General features: G+C 43.0%; 1 long non-coding RNA gene across 2 annotated transcripts in view; it reads right to left on the bottom strand.

The window, feature by feature from the left end:
* The window catches only part of LOC310770352, a 516,476-nt gene extending 498,082 nt beyond the window's left edge, over positions 1-18,394 (bottom strand). Inside the window, exons 1-3 of one of the 2 annotated variants that reach the window (XR_014552101.1) lie at positions 18,196-18,394; positions 17,114-17,221; positions 14,421-14,980 (exon numbers count right to left, since the gene is read on the bottom strand). This is a non-coding gene — a long non-coding RNA (uncharacterized lncRNA). Of the gene's footprint in view, positions 1-14,420; positions 14,981-17,113; positions 17,617-18,195 lie in introns of those variants that run through there. The other variant, XR_014552102.1, reaches the window with a different exon arrangement.
* Positions 18,395-22,913: the final 4,519 nt, after the last annotated feature.

Below are 22,913 nucleotides of genomic sequence, written 5' to 3'. Positions count from 1 at the left end.
CATCCCTACAGCAGAGCACACATATCTCACAACGTGCATGCCTTTTTAGGGAGAGAGGAAGAAGAAAGAAGCTTTTTCCAGTTTTACAGAGAAAGGCAGGAGGTTTACAGTTCCTGATGACTAGGCAGTACCAGCGGGCTTCAAGTTAGGGGGTACAGTACTATGGAGTTTGGGGGAGTTAATTCCTTATTTCACACCACTTCCTGCCTTCTCTGCAAGCAGCAGCGAGGAGTATTTCTGTGTTTTGGAGAAAGGACTCAAGCAGCAACATGTCTTCCGTTGCTACACAAAATAATAGGAGTGGTGGGGGTGAAAGAAAAGGGCAGCAGATTGCTCTTGGAATGGCATACAAAAGACAAACAGGTTAAATCTGTAATGGTACACTGGGCAAGGGAATTGGGGCACAATATTCAGATTTCAGATTGGGAAAGGTTATGGAAAACGGATTTGAAATTCACGGCATGTTGTATGCTGAAAGAAAATTAGATGAAAATGATATACTGGTGGTATTTAACTCCTAGTAAATTAGCGAAGAGTCGGACATGACTAAACGGCTAAACAACAACAACAAATTAGAAAAGGGACACGGGTGGTGCTGTGGTGTAAACCACTAAGTCTTGGTCTTGCCGGTTGTAAGGTTGGCAGTTCGAATCCTCGTGATGGGGTAAGCTCCCATTGCCCGGTCCCAGCTCCTGCCAACCTAGCAGTTCTAAAGCATGTCAAAGTGCAAGTAGATAAATAGGTACCACTCTGGCGGGAAGGTAAATGGCATTTCCCTACGGTGCTCTGGTTTCACCAGAAGCGGCTTAGTCATGCTTGCCACATGACCCGGATAAACAGACTGCGGACAAACGTCGGCTCCCTCAGCCACTAAAGTGAGATGAGTGCTGCAACCCCAGAGTCGTTCGTGACTGGACTTAACTGTCAGGGGTCCTTTACCTTTACATTAGCAAAAATTTATAAAACAAGTACAAATATGTGTTGGAAATGTAAAGAAAAAGAAGGTACCTTTTATCATATGTGGTGGTCATGTAAGGTAATAAAGGTTTTCTGGGAAATGGTGTATAACGAACTGAAACAAATGTTTAAAATAACTTTTGTAAAAACAACAACCCAGAAGCCTTTCTATTAGGAATTATAGGTACCGACATTCCAAAGGAACAGAAAAGACTATTTATGTATACGACAACAACAGCACAGATGCTACTAGCTTAGAGATGGAAAGAAGAAAGAAGGGAGGAATGGCAAAATAAGCTGTTAGACTATGCTGAATTGGCAGAACTGACCAGAAAACTCAGAGACCAAGAAGACAAGAAATTCAATAAAGAATGGGAAAAGTTTGTCATTTATTTAGGAGACTGTAAGCAGATGAAAACATTAGCAGGATTTTAATCTCACTTGTAATGTAACAAATACTATGGGCAATATGGATAGATACGAAATAATATGTAGTTGGAAATTTTAACAATAGGGCCCATGAACGGGATGGAGGGAAGTGTCAAGATTCAGAGAAATCTGATTTTTATGGATATGTATTTGGTATTGTAATTAATTTACATTTGCAAAATCAAATAATAATGATTTCAAGAAAAGAAAAGAAAAGAAAAGAAAAGAAAAGAAAGGGCAGCACTTTTGCAAATTGAATCTTTACTTGTCCATGCTAAGCATTCCTGTTTTGGTTTTCAGAGTGAAATTAGCAGTTTTGACGGAGTAGAAATCTCCTTGGAGAACCATTTCTATGAATACCCACTTTTTTTATTCCAATTCTGTACCCTTGTTTGCTTCAGCTACTGCTTCTGCAGCAACATCCCCCTGCACATACCCAGTTATTGCTTCCTCCTCCTTCCTGGATAAGTAAAAAAAAAAGAAAAAGGTAAAGGACCCCGGACGGTTAAGTCCAGTCAAAGGTGACTATGGGGTTGCGGTGCTCATCTCGTTTTCAGACCAAGGGAGCCGGCGTTTGTTCACAGACAGCTTTCTGGGTCATGTGGCCAGCATGACTAAACTGCTTCTGGTGCAATGGAACACCGTGACAGAAGCCAGAGCGCACAGAAACACCGTTTACCTTCCCGCCACAGAGGTACCTATTTATCTCCTTGCACCGGTGTGCTTTCGAACTGCTAGGTTGGCAGGAGCTGGGACAGAGCAACGGGAGCTCACCCCCATCATGGGGATTCGAACCACCAACCTTCCGATCAGTAAGCCTAAGAGGCTCAGTGGTTGAGATCACAGTGTCACCTGCATCCCTTTCTGGATAAGACACAGGGTGATCCCACCCAACTAGAGATCATCGAATGAGTAGCATCATATCACAACACCGTGTAGCCAATAAGATTCAGTTATGTGTGATGTCAGTGAAGGCAAATGACATCAATGCGTATGAATGTGTCAATATTTATAAAGTCAATATTTGTACAAGGAATGCTGGGGGTGGGGAGGAGGAAAAGTTTTTAATTTAAAATACTGAAAATGTTTGAAAACACAATAACAACCTGAGTTGCTTTGGCTCAACCAGTTTTCAATATCCATTCTTCCAGATCCAGAAAACTTTGCACATAGCAGTAAGCTGCACATCATTGCGCACCAAACAGGTGGTGGTGATAGGACAGTCATTGAAACAGAACATAGAAAAAAGGAAAGAAAACATGACCAAAAATGATCTAAATGGTCTAAGAGACAAGCCTGATATCCAATCTCGCACAATCCATTGGGCTTATGCGTGGTAAATTCATACCATTAGAGCGCAAAAAATAATTGAGTTTTCATTTTTCAAGGCCTAATGCTCGTATCTTTAGCTCATCACATTGTTATCCAAAAAAAAAATCTGCTTGCTCATCAGGTGAGCTTTGATAATCTTCCCTAGTCCTCGTATTTATTCATATATTTTTAGATTAAATTAAAAGAATAGAAAACCTTAGCACTGAACCCAATTAAAAACGAAGTGATTAGCTATGAATAACTGTAAAAGTGACCCAAAAAAAGAGACCAAAAGGAAAGGCAATCAGTGCTCTTTAATTGACACAACAACTTTGGTGTGAAATTTGAAATGAATAAAGGAGCTGATCAGAGAGCCCATTATAATATGCTTCGCCTCCCTCCTTCCCCATTTTTAATAGCTAAGACTCCATCACATGCCGGGCTTTGACAAGTAAAATGTTTTTGTTTTTTTAAAAATTAGCTAGCTTATGTGCTTTTATCAAAAACTATGATGCATCTGCATTTGGAGTACAGTTCTTGGCACCCCATGCCCAAAAGGATATCGTAGAGCTTGAATAGGTGCAGAAAAGAGAACTCCAGACGATAAAAATGCTAAAGAAACTTACAGAAGATGAAAGGCGCATGGGGCCTTGTAGTTTAGAACAGGCCTCCCCAACCTTCGGCCTTCCAGATGTTTTGGACTACAGTTCCCATCATCCCTGACCACTGGTCCTATTAGCTAGGGATCATGGGAGTTGTAGGCCAAAACATCTGGAGGGCCGCAGGTTGGGGAGGCCTGGTTTAGAAAAAGGCAACTATGGAAGGGACATGATAAGATTGTATCAAGTTATGAGACGGATTGGCAGGGGATCGAGGAGTTGAGTACTACTTCATTCAATGCACGACCAATGTACACAGTTTGCTGTCATAAAATATGGTGATGACCACAGGCTTAAAGCTAAAGGTAAAGGGACCCCTGACCCCTGATCGGCAAGTCCTAGGCTCTGTGGTTTAACTCACAGCGCCACCCGCGTCCCTGACTACTGGCTTAGATGGCTTTACAAATAATTGGACAATTCATAGAGGACAGGTCCATCAGTGGCATATAGCCATGAAAGCTAAACAAAGCCTCCAGACTCAGAGGAAGCAAAGTTCTCAATGACACTTGTTGAGCTGGAAAATAGCAGGGGATACCAGTTTGGCATAACTGTTCAATTAGAATTCTAGAAATGTAGGAAATTCCACACATTTTATTTTAAGGAATGTTAGCTTGTTCTCTCTTATAATCCGAGAAAATAGTTGCAACCAAGGATCAGAGTAAATGAAGGAGAAAGAATGATGAATCTCAGAATCTTGTCACTGCCACCTATTTTGACAGTTTCCTAGGAAAGCTTTGGGATTGGCCTTGCCGTACTCCTTTCCCAATTTGGAACCAATCAGTTGTTCCATATCCAATTCTAACTGTAGCTTCTTGTCCCACATAGAGATTTCTCAGGAGACAGATGAGGTGATCAGGCACTCCCATTTCTTTAAACTTGCCATAGTTTGCTGTGGTCGACACAGTCAAAGGCTTTTGCATAGTCAATGAAGCAGAAGTAGATGTCTTTCTGGAACTCTCTGGCTTTCTCCATAATCCAGCGCATGTTTGCAATTTGGTCTCTGGTTCCTCTGCCTCTTCTAAATCCAGCTTGCACTTCTGGGAGTTCTCAGTCCATATACTGCTTGAGCCTTCCTTGTAGAATTTTAAGCATAACCTTGCTAGCGTGTGAAATGAGTGCAATTGTGCGGTAGTTGGAGCATTCTTTGGCACTGCCCTTCTTTGGAATTGGGATGTAGACTGATCTTCTCCAATCCTCTGGCCACTGCTGAGTTTTCCATACTTGCTGACATACTGAGTATAGTACCTTAACAGCATCATCTTTTAAAATTTTAAGTAGTTCAGCTGGAATACCATCACTTCCACTGGCCTTGCTATTTGCAGTGCTTTCTAAGGCCCATTTGACTTCACTCTCCAGGATGTCTGGCTCAAGGTCAGCAACCACACTACCTGGGGTGTACAAGCCATCCATATCTTTCTGGTATAATTCCTCTGTGTATTCTTGCCACCTCTTCTTGATGTCTTCTGCTTCTGTTAGGTCCTTACCACTTTTGTCCTTTATTATGGTAATCTTTGTACGAAATGTCCCTTTCATATCTCCAATTTTCTTGAACAGATCTCTGGTTCTTCCCATTCTGTTGTTTTCCTCTATTTCTTTGCATTGCTCGTTTAAGAAGGCCTTCTTGTCTCTCCTTGCTATTTTTTGGAAATCTGCATTCAATTTCCTGTATCTTTCACTATCTCCCTCGCATTTTGCTTGCCTTGGAGTAGAGGGAGAGTATTAGCCATCCCACAACCGGGAGTAACCGAAGCCTAGCAAATCTTGGAGACCAAGCTTGTCTATGAGCTGGCAGAGTAGCTGGGCAAGAGGTTGTTGCTCCTCTCCAGTCCCCATCTAAAAATGAGCAAGGCTGCTATTCTGTACCTACTTTCCTGGGAGTAAATGCCATTTAGCTTACTTGGACGTTCTTGTGAGTAGAATCTGTGTAACCATGGAAAGGATGCTGTTATTCCCACCCCCCGTGGAAAAATTAACCAACACATTTGGAGAACCCCATGAGATGAGGAAAAAAACTCCCCTCTCCCCTTACTCTGATATTGGTGGAGACACATCTTCCCAACACACACCCTTGAATGATCTATGGCAAGATGCCCAATTCTGTTGCTTGAAAAAATTACAGTTGTACCTCAGAAGTCGAATGGAATCCATTCCAGAAGTTCATTCAACTTCCAAAACGTTCAGAAACCAAGGTACGGCTTCCGATTAGCTGCAGGAAGCCGTGGAAACCCCGTCGGATGGTCAGGTTCCAAAGAACGTCCGCAAACACTCACTTCTAGGTTTGCAGTGTTCAGGAGCCAAAACGTTCGACTCATAAGGCGTTTGTCAATCAAGGTACAACTGTATATAGGCTGGTAGGTAAAGGTAAAGGGACCCCTGACCATTAGGTCCAGTCGTGACCAACTCTGGGGTTGTGGCGCTCATCTCACTTTATTGGCCGAGGGAGCCGGCGTACAGCTTCTGGGTCACATGGCCAGCATGACTAAGCAGCTTCTGGCGAACCAGAGCAGTGCACGGAAACGCTGTTTACCTTCCCGCCGCAGCGGTACCTATTTATCTACTTGCACTTTGATGTGCTTTCGAACTGCTAAGTTGGCAGGAGCAGGGACCGAGCAACGGGAGCTCACCCCATCGCGGGGATTCGAACTGCCAACCTTCTGACTGGTAAGTCCTAGGCTCTGAGGTTTAACCTACAGTGCCACCCGCGTCCCTTAGGCTGGTAGAGTATTGTACATATTCAAGCTGATATTTCAATACACATGACACCTGGTGCTATAGAGGTTGTTCATTCGTGGGTTGTCAGTGGTGAGTGTTTAACATTAACATTATAGCCATTTTCATCTTTTGTAGGCTAGAAGCTATGGACAGGGCCAGTACATTGCAGTACAAGCTGGCTCTTCTCAGTCCACTTTCATTCAGGTAGTTCCCATTCATTTTGCATAGTGCCTGGGGCTACGAGGACAAGAGAGGGAAATCGGCAGCAGAACAGTGAAAGAAAGAGCTGACAATTTAACATGGAAAGCAGAAATCGGAGGTTTTTATGTCCCTCTTAGAAGTACTTGTGCAGTTCTGAGCGCAGTGAAGAGGAAGAGAGAGTCCGTAAGCTGAGCAGAATGTCTTTCGCATAAAGTGGGTCTCACTACTAAGCATGTGAGAGGCGAGAGAAATTATTCTGAAAGGAGAGTAGAAAAGCCTGCCATTCCTTCTGTTCATCAAAGGGAAGGAAGAAGCAAATGAATCAGAAATCAAAGATTGAATATCATCGGTCTTGCTGACAAAGAAATCAGCAATCCCCTCACAGCAAGTGCAGGAGTTGGGGGAAAAAGCTAAAAGGACATAGAAGCCTTGAACAAAAATGGGTCTTTCCATTTAGAACAGTAATTTTAAAACAACATTTTGATTTAGTAGCTGCAAAGATTCTTTGAACTGTAGTGTGTGTGTGTGTGTGTGTATCTATAGGACAAAAATCTGGCCATTTTATGTACTTCAAACTTGGAAGTGTATAAAAAGTTTAAAGTCCCAGTGAATCGATAAGAGAGTTAAGCATCTGCTTAAAATATCTCATATTGAAATGAGTGGAACTGAAATATATTCACCTTATCTGGATATATCTTATAAAGTAAATGTTAGAAACTCAGGGAATATTAACTCTTTCCATTTGCCAATTGGGAAATTTACTGTTATTTACTGCTGAACACTAAATCTCATCTAGGCAAGTGCTTTTGGCAAGTTACAAACATTTATCTGTTTGCCATTGTTTAGTAGACAAAGAGGGCACTTTGCATGGCCCAGCTAACCAAATTTTATCCCCATGCCCTTCATTTACAGGTAAAGAACTATGCCAAATGCCATGACACAGGGAGAAATATTGAAAACATCCTTGTTACGCAATGATTTATGATGGGTGCCGTTTTATAAATGACTCAAGTTTACCCTCATTTCTGTCAATTACTGGTGAATGTCAAAACTTACCAGGGTGGGGGGATGCCCAGAATGGTGAAAAAGTAATTGCTTTTTTATTAATTTTATTTTGTGTATAGTACTCTGATTTTACAGCTGCGTTCAGGGATCTGCCTGATCATATGAAGAAGAGGAGGAGGAGGAGGAGGAGGCGGAGGAGGAGGAGTTTGGATTTGACATCCCACTTTAACACTACCCTAAGGAGTCTCAAAGCGGCTAACAATCTCCTTTCCCTTCCTCCACCACAATAAACACTCTGTGAGGTGAGTGGGGCTGAGAGACTTCAGAGAAGTGTGACTGGCCCAAGCAGCTGCATGTGGAGAAGCGGGGAATTGAACCCGGTCCACCAGATTACGAGTCCACTGCTCTTAACCAATACACCACACTGGCTCTCATGTATAGTGTCAAGGGCCCACATTCAAGCTCTTTCATGACACTGCTAGAGCTGCAGAATATTCTTTGTGTGGTTGGCATGAAGAGGGATTTTAAGTTCATTTGGTTGCAAACGCTTCAAAACTCTCCTTGTGCTTGAGAACCCTGAAAACGCAGACTTCCCAGATGCAGGATACACACCCAATGCCTGTGCCCAAACCTACTGATATCCGTAATCAATAAAGTTGTGGCCTGCTTAATCCCAATACATTTGTCCTGTGCTTATTGTATCTACCCCCAACCCCATCTACGGTGAGTTCACTGCGCCTGGGCCCACAACCATGACCTTATGGAACATCTGGTATTCCAGGAGACCAGTAATGAAGATCGAGTAAGAATCTGTGAGGACTTTCCAGTTCACTTAAATGGTGAGCCAAGTTCCTTGAAGGCAAAGGGTGTGGGAAAGGACATGAAATAACACTGTGTATGGATTGGATCTAGGGTGAGAGAGCCAGTGTGGTGTAGTGGTTAAGAGCAGTGGACTCATAATCTGGTGAACCAGGTTCGTGTCCCTGCTCCTCCGCATGCAGCTGCTGGGTGACCTTGGGCTAGTCACACTTCTCTGAAGTCTCTCAGCCCCACTCACCTCACAGAGTGTTTGTTGTGGGGGAGGAAGGGAAAGGAGATTGTTAGCCGCTTTGAGACTCCTTCGGGTAGTGATAAAGCAGGATAGCAGATCCAAACTCTTCTTCTTCCTGCAACAATATCAGTTTAAGAAAGGCAAAAACTCTTCTCTTTACCCAAGACTTTGGGCCTTAGTTTGAAGGATGGTATTGTGGCCTCTTTTAGTGGGGCAGGTTCTGTTAAGTCCAACATTTTATTTCTACAGCTGTGCTTTCTATTGGTTTTAGCGTAACCTGCTTTGTGTCGCTCTGTGAGAAAAGCAACTAACAAGCACAATAAAGAATAATAAGAAAATAATATGCATTTATTTTAATTTTTTAGTAAAATAGTCTTGTGTGAGAATGCAGAAAGAGATAGGGGAGGTAAACCTGAGCACACAACTGTTAAGGAATTTTGCTGTTACAGAAAAGGCACTGGAAAGAATTGGAAACAAGAAGAGTGAGGGGTTTAACCATCAGGACCTTTGGAAGTAGTTGTAAAATGACCCAAGTCCTATTTTGGAGCAAAGAGGAAACATGCGTACGGTGGGGCTGTGGAACCATGCATTTGACACTGCCCTTGGGGCCGTGTGACTCTCTTGGTCAGTTGCACAATGACAGTAAACTTCTGAAGCACAACTGAGAATCCTGTTGCAGAGACAACCTTTCAGCAGGTCAAGGCAGGTGTATATGATTCTCTCCACCCCCATTTAATCCTCACAAGAACCTGGTGAGGTAGGCTGGACACTCAATGAGCTTCAATGCTGAGCTGAGATTTGAACCTGGGTCTCCCTAGTCCTGATCTGACACCGCCTCTCAGTAGATACTTAAAAATGTACTACGTAGATCCCAACCATGTCCAGGATTGAAGTGCTGTGGTGCAAACAGAGGTTTTTACTCCAACAGCTATAACCATGTCTCTGACCAGGTAAACTGGGCATAGCTATCCATCTTTTATTCTTTGTTCTAACAAACCCCTCTAACACAGCTGCTACAACAGTTTCCTTAGCTTGCACTAGGGTGAAGGTGAGGCTGCTCTCATTGCATTTGAGATGTGATGTCAAAGACCAAAAGCAGGAAGGAATTTTTGGAATATGGCGCACCATATATCACAATTGGGACTACAGTGGTACCTCAGGTTAAATACTTAATTCGTTCCAGAGGTCCGTCCTTAGCCTGAAACTGTTCTTAACCTGAAGCACCACTTTAGCTAATGGGGCCTCCTGCTGCCGCCGCGCCGCCAGAGCACGATTTCTGTTCTTATCCTGAAGCAAAGTTCTTAACCTGAAGCACTATTTCTGGGTTAGCAGAGTGTGTAACCTGAGGCGTATGTAACCCGAGGTACCACTGTATTTCTTAAAAACAAAAACAAAAAACGTAACAATATACCAACATTGTCCGATACAGAGAAGCAATTTTTACCAGATTCAAGTAAGGCAATAAATGACATTCTTCTTATGCAGCTATGCCTTGGAATTTTGGCGGCAGCAATGGAAATAAGGAACAAAATCAGCAAGGGCTGCTTTCATGAAATGGCAAATTATTCAGTGGTGAAAGCCAAGTTTCTGTTAAACATCTCATGTTATCTTAGGTACCAGTCACATAATCCCTTATCAGCTAAACTTTTTTTATTATTATTATAAAAAATAAAAAATAAGGAACTTATATTCAAAAGGCCAAAGAAGAATTTCTAATGAGAAAGGATGTGCCAGCTTTTGGGGAAATTAACTGCTCCAGTGAATTGCAGAGATAAAGCGGAAGAAATTATCCCAATGATTCGTCTATTGTAATTAGAGATGGGCCTCAGCTTCTGAGGTACACAGCCAGATCCAAACTTCTCTCAAACTGCAAAGGGTGTGTGTGTGTGTGTGCTTTGCATTGAGTCTTCCTCCTTTAAATGACAAATACAACAGCACAGCAGTCAATTGAAACACCAATCACTTATTTTTCGTACCGAAGAGTGTAAATCTGTTGGTGTTATTACGGTCGGAGACCAGCTTATAAAACACACTTGGGGGTACAGTTAAAACAATGTACAACAATAAATTTAAAATTTATAAATGCGATAAGCATATAGACACTTAAAACTTTAAGATAAGCTACTGCATAGATATGACCCAGTCACCCATGGAACTGAGTTTGGGGATTTTCTTCACGAACTAGTTTGAGTCGGGGGATGGTCTGAGCCTACAGATCTATACACAGAATCTGGCGACCATCTGGGTTATCTTCTAATCTTTGCCTAACAGGAAAAGATCAAATTTTTGCTTTTCCGGGTGGTCAGTGAGCCTCACTAGTAGGGGATCAATGGTCTTACTACGTGCCTCTTCATAAAAGGGACATCTAAAGAACAAGTGCTCTGGGCTTCCTATATCTCCCAATGAACAGGCACAAAGTCTCTGAGCATATGGGAGTTTTTTTAAAGGCTCCTTCCAGGACCGGCAAGGGCAGAGCTGAGCTGCTGGTGAGTGTAAAGGCCCTTCTAGTATTTTTGGATACGAGAAAGAAGAGATATGCTGCCGGTGTGGCTGTATCTCTCTCGATTTCTCCAATTTTATAGTCGGGGCACCTTGAGCAGTTCTGTTGTCTCTCGGTGTCTATGATTCTTTGCCTGACCGTAGCATTTGCCTGGCCCAACCCCAGACTTAGAAGGGCTTGAGGGGCAAAACCCAGTTTCTGAAGGGTGTTCAGGACTGCTGCCAGCCAGCCTGACCGGACCTGGTCGCAGAGGATCAGTGGGGCTATTCCTCAGGGGAGCAGATTCAATGTCAGCCATTTGTAAATTGATGTTAGGCAACCTTAGTAGATACCTGACTGTGTTGGTCCTTCAATCCAGCCTTGTTTCAGGGTGGTGGCCTGTATTAAGACTATGGATCCAGAATCGACCGTCAGCCAGATTTACCCAAAGTCGCTTATCAGCTGAATTAAAGTTAAGCTGATGAAGAAAAAGTCATTGTTCACAGATTATTAAAGCCAGTACCAGCTTGGAGTAAGCTTTTACTCCTGAAGAAACCAACCTTGGACTTAGAATGCTACAGGAAAAAAACTACTGCAGGTGGTTTTAATCTTTCATTTTGGATCTTTGTGGCTAGATAACAGAATGTTAGTGCACCGTCAAAGCCACATATTCCTTTCTCTTGCACACTACTGGATCAGCTAACAATCTATCTACCTATCTACTAAGGTCCCCCACTCCAGCAGGCAGTTTACTGGCAAGGACCTCCTCGACCCATAGGAGCCAACTCTGAGGGGCCCCCAATAAAATATATTAAGGGATCAGCTCCCCCAGTTGATGGGCGTTGCCATTCAAATGATGTGTGTGTACCAAGTCTTGTGATCGCTTTCATTCCAGTTGGCACCCTTGCCTGGACCTGTTGTAGCGAGGATGGAAACTTACTGAGGAAGGCACTGCTGAATCACACTCCATTGTCTCTTGAGACAAGCAGATGCCAACAACAACCAACAAAACTCCTGTCCCAATGACCCAAAGATGAGTGGCACCAGCAGTTTCTTCTCCTCCCTGTTGTAATTTCTCATTGATTTAGGAAAAGCAGGCAAAAAGGAAGCAATACGAAGGCTAAGGGTACAGGTGTGCCATTAAGTGCCTTTGCTTGGGGGGGGGGGTACGGGCCCAGCAAAGTCATTCTTTGACCCAGCCCAGCCCCTGTGCCAGAATTGCAACTGGCAATGTGGGACGGTGCTGGAATTGATGGAGTCTGACTATTATTATGAGTGTACCACTTCCATGCCAAAACAGCTTCTCGGTGGTTTACAAAGCGTGTTCTCCCTCATGGAGAGCATGTGTTGTAGTGGGGTCTGCCGAGCCACCCCTCTGTTGCCAGGAAGGGTTCCTAAAGAGGGCCTAGGGCAATGATTGGATGGCTGGGTTGCTGCGGTAAAAGTTATGTTGCAATTTGGGTGGGAGGGGTAAAAGGTTTTAAACACTCTGCACGCAGCCTGGAGCTTTTTCTTTGCTGCGTGCAACGGATCACCCGCCCACCTGCCTTAAATTAAGGGTTTTTTTGCGTTGACCTTGCTATGCCTGTCATGGGGTCATCTGCCGTTGGGGCAGGGGCCTGGTAGGAATTTTGTCCATTTGGCTGATTGGCTGGAGCCATTTGGTTTTTGCCTACTGCGTAGCAAATCGTCACAACTTGTAAGGTTGCGGTTAGGCATTGGTTATAAATTTGTTGGTGGAGGGGTTAGGATAGGCTGGGCCTGCCCCTCCATGGTTGCTGCAGAAAGGGAATTCCGTTAAAGGAATCCAGGGGCTTGCCATCTTTTCATCCGAATCCCTGGAAAGGGGCTAGGGCCAGCAAACCCTGGGGAGCATGTGGGGAGAGGTGAGGGCCTGTGACTCAGCTCCATTTCTCCCCAATATTGTTTTCCCTTACTGGCTTTCGATGGTGCCCGGAAGTCAGTTCTGTCCCCAGGCGGGGGGACAGATAGTCTTAACCAATGCCTAAACAACCACTCACGCTTATGTATTTCAATAAAGTTGTGGCCAAAATTATGCCAAAAACCTTAAACAAAAAGAATGTGTGTGATGTGAGTTATTTGGGGGGTGGCTTGGGGACCTTGACATGCAACTATTTAATCAATACATCATTAAACACGCAATAGCAATTCCATTGGGGCATTAAAACTTCCTTAAGTGAAATGTACAATGGGACAAACAATTAAAATTCAAAGCAAATTTGTTTTGGTTTTTTTTTTAAAAAAAAACAAACAGTTAAAACAATAAAACCAGATGTTCAGTTCATAAGATCGCTTGCCACAGTTGTGTCTCCAGGAGCTGGCAGAATGTCAACACTTATGGGGCCTCTCATATTTTCTTGGGGGGGGGGTGTATTCCACAGCACTGGTGCCACCAGTGAAAAGGCCCAATTTTGGTTTTCCACAAGACAATAAAGATTCGGTTGAGGCAAAACTAATCAGGTTCCATTAGCTGATTGTAGTGCCCTCACTCTAATCTGCCCTTGGTCAGTCCACCAGTCTTTATTGCACAAGCAATAGGGATTTCAGCATAGCACTGGCTAGGCACTTGATAGTTTTGAATAAGGACTCTTTCTGCACTGGCTTTAATAAGAAATAAGAAGCTCATGAGCAAGTAAAGGATATAGAAACACGCCATAAGATAATGCGAAATGCAAGAAGAACTAATGGACAATGTGCTCATCATTAACTGCTGGGTAATAACAAGCTTTGTTAACATTGTTTTATAGACTGTAATTGTTTCACTGGCAGTTTGTTAATTATTCAATATGATTTATGCTGTATTTGTGATATTCTATTACGTTCTATCATATTATCATTATTTATTGTTTGTAAGCCCCTTTGGGATTCATTTGAATGAAACATGGCCTAGAAATATATTAAATACAAAGAATCCAACCAGAACACCCACTTCTGAGCCCATCCTTCCCTGAGTTCTGGAGCGGCTCTGCACCACAGCAGAACTTAAGTAGGACAGCATGAAGTTACTGCTCTTGACATGTTCCCAAAAGGAGGCTTCTCTCGGGAGAGTGCAGCTGTCTGAGCAGTTTGAAGAACTAAGAAATGCCCTGCTGCGTTCGACCAAAGGCCACTGTAGCCTTCCCTTCTAGTCTCCCCACAGTGGCCAATCAAATGCCTAAGGTAAGTTTGCAAGCAGACCATGAGCATAATTGCACTCGCCCACTCACATTGCCCATCAGAGGATATTCAGTGAGACATACTGCCTGTGATACTGGAGGTAATATACAGCCATCAGATTTGTGTAAAGACATTAGGACATTGACAGTTTTATTTTTAATCCCCTTTCTAATGATCCCGAACATGGAATTTGCCTTTATTGGGGTTGCCATCTCCTGTTGAGGATTAAATTGTCACGTTTAACGTTTGCAAAGGACTAGCATGGGCTGATTTCATTAATATTAATGTAAATACCTAATTCTGAAATCTGAATTGGTGCTTTAAAACACACACACACAGCATATCTTCAAGGGATATTCATTTCTGGCCATTGCTTGTCTCTGAATTAGGGCCTCATATTAGACATTGTGCAGAGGCAGCTGTGACAGCACTAGGTGCTAGATTCAGGTAGGTCTTGGTCTGACGCAGTCAATATATATATAAAAAATATTCCAGTAGCTGTTAGGTTTCTGTTTGTGCCACTGGTGCAGTGCTTGGAGTCACAAGACTGTTTACATTCCAGGGATTCCAAACTGTTGGAAGTCTCACAGGAGATGGGAGATGGATGTTGTTGTTACTGGTTTCCTGTTCCTTTGTTCCAGTTGCCTCTCTGCTCTCACAGAGAGAGGATGTTTCTTTTCTGTCTGCGTAGTTAGAAATAAAACTCTTTGCAATGTAGCTCAAATTTCTCGTCCTTCCCTGCATGCTGGATACTCTGCGTAATGGGGAACGTGCCTGGAGCCTCATCAAAGGCTCAGGTCGTTAATCACGTCGGAGGACTCGACCGGAGGAGGAGCTCGGTTGAACGCAAGTCCGACAGTAGCACCTTAGAGACCAACTAAGTTTGTTCTTGGTATAAGCTTTCGTGTGCATGCACACTTCTTCAGATACCTTCAGATACTGGGTGCTCACAGTCAAAGAGTCATAGCTGCGAAGCGCCCCATTTCATTGCAAGGAATGCTGCAACATACAAGCATTTTGCCTGTTCAAAACCTTTGGCAGGGCAGGTAGAACATTTCAAAAGAGCCACAGAGATGTCCTTCCCTATATAACAGCAGAAGCAGCTGGTGGGGGGGCGAGTAGAGCCAATCCAACCCTCTCAAAAATACACCCACTGTTATGTACTGAAGTCTCACCCTGGGCCAGCAGGGGGATACTGTAGATAGTTATGCAAATGAAGGATCGAAAGTGACGTTCAGTGATTGGATAGTTCGTATGCAAATGAAGGATCGAAAGTGATTGGATAGGTTTAGAAAGTTGCAACAGTTACATTGTTCTGGAGCTCTATATAAGCAGGCTGACTGAGCTCCTCAGTTCAGTTCTGTTCCAGCTTACAAATAAAGAGCTGCTTTGGAAGAATCGCTGTGTCGTCTGATATGTTCGCCCACAACTTAACACCCACACCATTCCAATCCCCCACCACCTTCTCTTTCCTTCTGTAACCGATGGTGACCTCCACATTGGGAAACCAGGTAAGCAATGCTGTCCCATCCTGCTCCACAGCACTCTAAAGGATAATGATGTTGTTGTTGTTGTTTAGGGAAGTTTTTAATGTCAGATGCTGATTTGTTTTTAATATTCGGTTGGAAGCCACCCAGAGTGGCTGGGGAAACCCAGCCAGATGGGCAGGGTAGAAATAAATTATTATTATTATTATTATTATTATTATTATTATTATTATTATACATCTGGTTGGGGTTTGGCAGAGAGACAAAATAAGCAGCCATATTTGGAACGGGGTGGCCAAATCTGTACTTTTTAGAAAAGCATATGGTTGAGTTGTAATGCCTATATTATGGAGCATTACATGAGGCATATGCATGGAAGGAAAAAGGTCATCCAAATCCAACTGAATGCTGGGGCTGGGAGGAACAATGGGAGAACTTCCTCCAGTTCCTCCTTCCTGGTTAACATTTTTGCAATTTCCTCTTGGGACACACTGGGAATTGATGCAGCATTGACTCTTATCATTCGTGTTTTACCTGTTGATCTTGCCCAGATGGTGATAGAGACCTTGCCTATTGTCTCTGGGTCACCATCCCTTGTATTTTGCTCAGTGCTTGCTCTTTACCACCTAAGACAAGGGTGGCCAACTCCCAAGAGACTGCCATCTACTCACAGAGTTAAAAACTGGCAGTGATCTATCCCTTTTTGGGGGTTCAGATCAAAGTTGTTGAACTTTTTTCAGGAAGGAAAACCCTGTTTTGGGGGTTCCGGTCTTTTTTTAGGGAGGAAGAAAGCCCCAATTTTTGGGTGCAGGGCTTCTTGGAGGGGAGCCATTGATCTACCACAGACTTTCAATGATCTACCAGTAGATCACAATCTACCTGTTGGACGTGCCTGACTCCAGGTCAGACCTCACCTGGAGTACTGTGTCCAGTTCTGGGCACCACAGTTCAAGAAGGACATTGACAAACTGGAACGTGTCCAGAGGAGGGCAACCAAAATGGTCAAAGGCCTGGAAACAATGCCTTATGAGGAACGGCTAAGGGAGCTGGGCATGTTTAGCCTGGAGAAGAGGAGGTTAAGGGGTGATATGATAGCCATGTTCAAATATATAAAAGGATGTCACATAGAGGAGGGAGAAAGGTTGTTTTCTGCTGCTCCAGAGAAGCGGACACGGAGCAATGGATCCAAACTACAAGAAAGAAGATTCCAGCTAAACATTAGGAAGAACTTCCTGACAGTAAGAGCTGTTCGACAGTGGAATTTGCTGCCAAGGAGTGTGGTGGAGTCTCCTTCTTTGGAGGTCTTTAAGCAGAGGCTTGGCAACCATATGTCAGGAGTGCTCTGATGGTGTTTCCTGCTTGGCAGGGGGTTGGACTCGATGGCCCTTGTGGTCTCTTCCAACTCTATGATTCTATGATTCTAAGATATCACATGAATTCTGGTCTTCCAGGTTGTTGGGTCAGGGGTGGAAGAAAGTTTTATATTCAGCACAATCTCCCTAAGTTCAAGCCCAGGAATGAAACTCCCTGGATTTTCAGACAGATATCCATTGCTGTCGTGGGAAGCAAGTAAAACCCAGAGCGCAGCTTGGCCAACAACCCGCAGCAATGTTTTCTACAGTTTGTGAAAAGGAACGTGAAGCACCTCCATGCAGACACAAACGCGGTTGCTACATTGATCAAATGTTGCCGGAGCGATCAAATCTCTTTCTTCCCTCAAAAGTAGAAACCTCAAATTGGCCTTGAACTTTCACTGGAGAGGAAGTTTGGTCACAAAAGAGACAATCAAAGATATTGTGGTTGCCTGAGGCAGAAAATCAAAATGGCACTTTCCCATGCTGGTAAGAATATAACAATAAACTCAATAATTGACAATTTGCTGCTCTGGAACGGCACCCCAGAGTCTGCCACCTGAGGAGGTCTGCCCCACCCTGCCTCATAACAGAGCTGGCCTGGCAATTGTAGTCAACGCCAATATTCCAGCTGCCACAGCCATAGAAACAGGCACCCTGAGCCAATTCCAGACAACAGAAGGTAAAATTGCATTATGGAACCCATTTGCTGAAAGTTGGGGGCAGGGAGTAGAATGAAAGAAGCATGCTATCAACATAAGCATATTCCTACTAATTAAGTAAAAACTTTTTTTTTTCAAAAAAGGAAACAATTATCAAGCAAATAAGAGAAGCCAAAAATTGCCCCAAACCCTATAACATCTAGAGGGGAAAAAAATGCAGATTAAAAAAAACCAGGCTAAAGCAGACCTCAAAGCAGAGCAGCCATCTGTGCCAGCCACGATTTCGTAATAATCCAACTCCTAATAGCATTGCGAATAATAACAGTAAAAATGGCAAGAGTTGCTATGTTTTCCCAGCAGTAATTATAGAACCTTTCTGTGGTGTCTGATCTTTGCTTATGGATCGTTACAACTGTGCTTAACGCTTTCAGAAATGCAACGTTTCTCTCCTTACAATACTCCCAACCCCCACTCCCATCCGTTCCCATTACAAAATAGAGGAGAAATGTTTCTGTGCTGATTTCTGATTTCCTGGAAATATTCACCCTGTATCCACCAGTGAAATTTGAGACAGCCATGGCTTTAATGTCCCTAGACTGTAAAGAAAGAAAAAGAAAAAGTTTTCGCTTATCTGCCAATCAGCTGCTAAACTAATAGGTCTTATAAGGAAGACCAACTACAGACTTTTTCACATGGCTTCATTTTTTAACCACCTGATTCCTCAACACTCAGGGATTCCTAGCTGGTTGTGTGAACAACACTAATGGAAAAGACCTGTGTTTGTGGTGAAAGGAAGTGATTGGGAAGGTGGGACTTCGTCTCTAAGCAGATCTGGATTGGACAGTTCTTTGGATAGAAGACTGCTCATTGGCTCTCTGGAGGAAAGGTACAATATAATGAATAACCAAATCACAGGTAGGAGGAGGGGGCGGTAGAGAAGGAGACTAATAATTTAAATAAACACTTTCTCACCTTAGGTCTTATAGGGCAGGGGTGGCCAACTCCCAAGAGACTGCAGTCTACTCAGAGTTAAAGACTGGCAGTGATCTATCCCCCTTTTTGGGGGTTCAGGTCAAAGTTTAAGATTTGCATGCTCTACTGACTGAGCTATCTCCCCATTCTCATATCATGCTTCTTAAAACATCCTTAACATGGGTTTTGTCAGGGTTTCATGTCCAAATTGCAAGTTCTTTTAGCATTTTCATGGGGGGAAACATGAACATCTCCAGTGTTCTTAATGCAAGAAATGCAAGGAAATTTCGCCTGCCATCCTGGTGCAAAGTAGGTTGTGTGTGTGTGTGTGTGTGTGTGTGTGTGTGTGTGTGTGTCTGTGTGTGTGTGTGTGTGTGTGTGTGTGTGTGTGTGTCTGTACTAAGGCTGAGCACTGGATTTGGCTGAAACCCAAGACGATCCAGGGTGATCGGGGTGGAGTGGGGGATCCAGGATTCAGTCAAGACATTCACATGTTCCCCTGGCTTGAGTCAGGCCACCCACAGTGATCTGAAGCTGTCAGGAGGTATGCCTTGAGCAGGAATTCAGTTACTCCTTTACAAGGCCCTTCCATGCAGCCTACCAACTGCATGTTTAATTTGATTTTGTATAATGTCAGACCCTCCAAGAGTCCCTGTTTTCCAGGGACAGTCCCAGATTTACAGAAGCTGTCCCAGTTTCTGATTTGATCCCAGAATGTCCCACTTTTCCTTAGGACGTCCCTATTTTCATCAGAGAAATATTGGAGAGTATGGCGCTAGCTGATCCTTGAACCAAGGATATAAGTAACTATACAACCTTTAGAAGACATCTGAAGGCAGCCCTTTATAGAGAAGTTTATATGTTTAATGTTTTATAATGTTTTTATATATGTTGGAAGCTGCTCAGAGTGGCTGGGGCAAAATTATTATTATTATTATTATTATTATTATTATTATTATTATTATTTAAGTAGGACATCCCTGTGTTCACCAGAGAAATGTTGGAGGGTGTGTAATGTTTTAAATTGTTGTTTTAAACTGTTTTAAACATTTTATTCTTTTTGTAAACCACTCTGAGGTGGTTTTTTTTAAAAAAAAATAAAGTGGTATATAAATTTTATGAAATAAATGATATAATACGTACATTTTGGTGAAATTCTCAGGGGTGAGGTGCAGAATGTTTTATGTGCTTACTTTTGAGCTGGTTAAGGATTGCTTCTCCTTTCTTTCCTTCTACACATCATTCCCGCCCGTGTTCTTCACTCTGCAGCCTTCCTGGGTGACATCATGAGATAGCTCCTCCCATGAGGCTTTTTCAGCTCTGGAAGTATCAGCAGCTAGGGAGACTGCAGAGTTCTGGGGAAATGTTTAATGGAAAGTGGAGGGAACACATACACACACCTCCTTGGGCCAAGTTTAGCTCAAAACCTGTACAGCCAATAATGGCTCAGATTGTGCTATTGCACTAGGCACCATGCCTTCAAGAGGCCAAGACTCTGAGCTTCCTTCCTTCCTTCCTTCCTTCCTTACTTACTTACTTACTTAAATTTTATTTGCTTAATTTGCTTTAAAAAAAATTTCTTCATTATCCATGAATACAAAAAGATAAGAGAAATCAACTAAAAAAGGGAGGGGGGAGTCTAATCTAATAGAACAAAGAAGATCTTCTTACTTTACATACAACTTCTCATCCGCTCCATATTAACTTGTTGCCAAAACTTGTCAGATGGTTATAAAACAGAAAATATAAATAAATATTTAATTTTCTGTGGTCTCAATTCTTACTACCAGCTACTACAGATGTTATTTGAATGCTACAACAGCGTTTAGATGGCGACAACTATTTTTCAAATATATTTTAACTACCGGTACTTCCCACTTTGAAATAAATACATGTTTTGGTTCATTTTTCATTTTTTTCAGATAGATTATCCAACTCTGAGCTTTCAGTGTGGCTCTACGGGGAATAAAGTTATAAAGCAAAAGGTACAGATCATCCTTCTAAGTGATTTCTGGAAGATAAGTCAGCTGCCCCGTGTTTTTAGCCAATGAGTGAAGTCTGAACTGTGATTGAAGAGTGAGTTATTTGAACACCAGCCTATAGGAATACACACACGCAAAAAACACAACTTTGGGTTGTTTTGTTCACAGTTCCTGAAAATAAATATTATGATTATGGGTGATGTAGGAGTAGTGATATTTTTTAATTACTTAATATACAAAAGAGCTAAAGGATTCTTAAATATGCTCTCTTGCCTTGAGTCACTGTTGTCTCCATTTCAGAAGGCCCCTGTGACCATTGCCCTCTTTGGCACTCTCACTGGTTCTTTTTCTAGAAAAAGAGGTGTCAGAATTCACCATGAACACCTCCCTCGTTCTCTTAGAATGGCTATGGTGCCCACCTGAGAGGGGCCGGAACTGAGTTTTAGTGAGATCCAGCTGGGGGGAAAAGCCCTGACTGTTGCCATTCAAGTTGTCCTTTTCAACACCACAGAGATGTTTTTCCATCTCCTTAGTCTTGTCACATACATGCTCAGAGATGACAAGCTCTGCCATGGAAGAAAAGCAGAATACAAATATAACCATTTCAATTGATCAATCGATCAGTCAGTCAGTCAGTCAGTCATAGTACTCCAATGAATTTATCCCACATCATTGCCATTATGATGTGTGCATCCCTGCTCACACCATTATAGCTTGGGGTAAATTGTACTAGATATTAGCATTGTGAGAACTCAAAGCATCAACCTTTGTGCTCTCAGTACTGCGTGGTTCAACCTGGGTATTTTATTGAGGAAAGTATCCATAAACGAATCTCGTAGAGAGATTGCTCTCACGTCAAGAGGCATGCTAAGCCACTCTCACAGAGCATTGTGCTAAACTACTCTGCAGAAAATCTTTCTTTGCAATTTGTATACAAGCCTGGGTAAGGGCGTTGAATCAAGAAAACTTAATTTTGACAGGCCTGATATATAGTCTATTTTGGTTAACCAAAAGGAACACATACATTTTCTACATTAGAGAAATTTCCATTATTTTCCTCTCAGCCATGAAAATCGATTCTGATGTGATTACACTCGGAGGCCGCTTGATGTGCCTCTGACAGTACAAAATGGATAGAAACGGTGGTTGGTGTTGAATCAAGGATACTGTGGTTAGCTGAACTCTTGTCACAAAGTCAAAATGGTGAGATTAGAATGCACACCATCCATTTTTCTCATGTCAGGAACTGAGTCTCTGCGTGCCTGGGAGCAGGGTATAGGGGGAGTGTGGTAGCAGTATTCTGATGTTTGATGATCAGAAGCACTTACATTATTTTCAGTTTGTTGTAAATAGTGCTATTTGCAGAAGTGGGAGGAAGTCACCACTGCTTATGGCCCAAGTATCTCCTAATACTAAATAATGGAATGTAGTTTAATTGGTATCCATTAATTGGTATACATTCTGAAGGAAATCAGCCCTGAGTGCTCACTGGAAGGACAGATCCTGAAGCTGAGGCTCCAATACTTTGGCCACCTCATGAGAAGAGAAGAGAGAAGAGAAAAGACCTGGAAAAGACCCTGATGTTGGGAAAGATTGAGGACACAAGGAGAAGGGGACGACAGAGGACGAGGTGGTTGGATAGTGCTCTCGAAGCAACCAGCATGAGTTTGACCAAACTGCGGGAGGCAGTGGAAGACAGGAGTGCCTGGCGTGCTCTGGTCCATGGGGTCACGAAGACTCGGACACAACTAAACAACAACAGTTTATTGGTTAGTTTTTTCTAATAAGGCTGTTTCCCAGACTATATTGGTCTATGCTTACTCCTGAAAGGTCTCTCCAGTGTCTGGCTATGATGTTTCTGGCTGCTGAGAGTAGGTGGGTTATGAGCTCTTTATGATGTGAGTGGACATTATTATCTTGGAAGATGTTTAGTCACCCCGGTATGGCTCCCCTTTATCACATACACAGCCCAACAAGACAACAACAAGAATCCACCATATGAATCAATATGGCTAACCTGATTCAAAAACACCCACCCACCCCACTCACACATGAAAACAAAGTTCACCACAGCCAATCACAAACAAACAACCACACCCTAGGCCAACTTCTCTCACCACCAAAGGAACACAAGTGAATAGTAAAGAGAACCCGCACAAGCGACGCTGACACAAAACCCCATACATACATCAAGTAGAATAGAACATCGCCTCCCGACCCCACCCCCCCACATTCCCCCCTCCACCTCTTTCCCCCTTTTCTTCCTAATGTAACACTAATGTCTCAACAAATGAAACTGATATGTAGAAAATGTAACTTGAAAAAAGAGACATTGCACATACAGTGGTACCTTGGGTTAAGTACTTAATTCGTTCCGGAGGTCCGTTCTAACCTGAAGCTGTTCTTAACCTGAAGCACCACTTTAGCTAATGGGGCCTCCCGCCGCCGCTGCACCGCCGGAGCATGATTTCTGTTCT

Source organism: Podarcis filfolensis (genome assembly GCF_964270895.1).
Source record: "Podarcis filfolensis genome assembly, chromosome: 9".
NCBI classification, from domain to species: Eukaryota; Metazoa; Chordata; class Lepidosauria; order Squamata; family Lacertidae; genus Podarcis; species Podarcis filfolensis.
The sequence above is the reverse complement of the archived record's forward strand: the minus strand, read 5'-3'. Positions and strand labels throughout refer to the sequence as shown.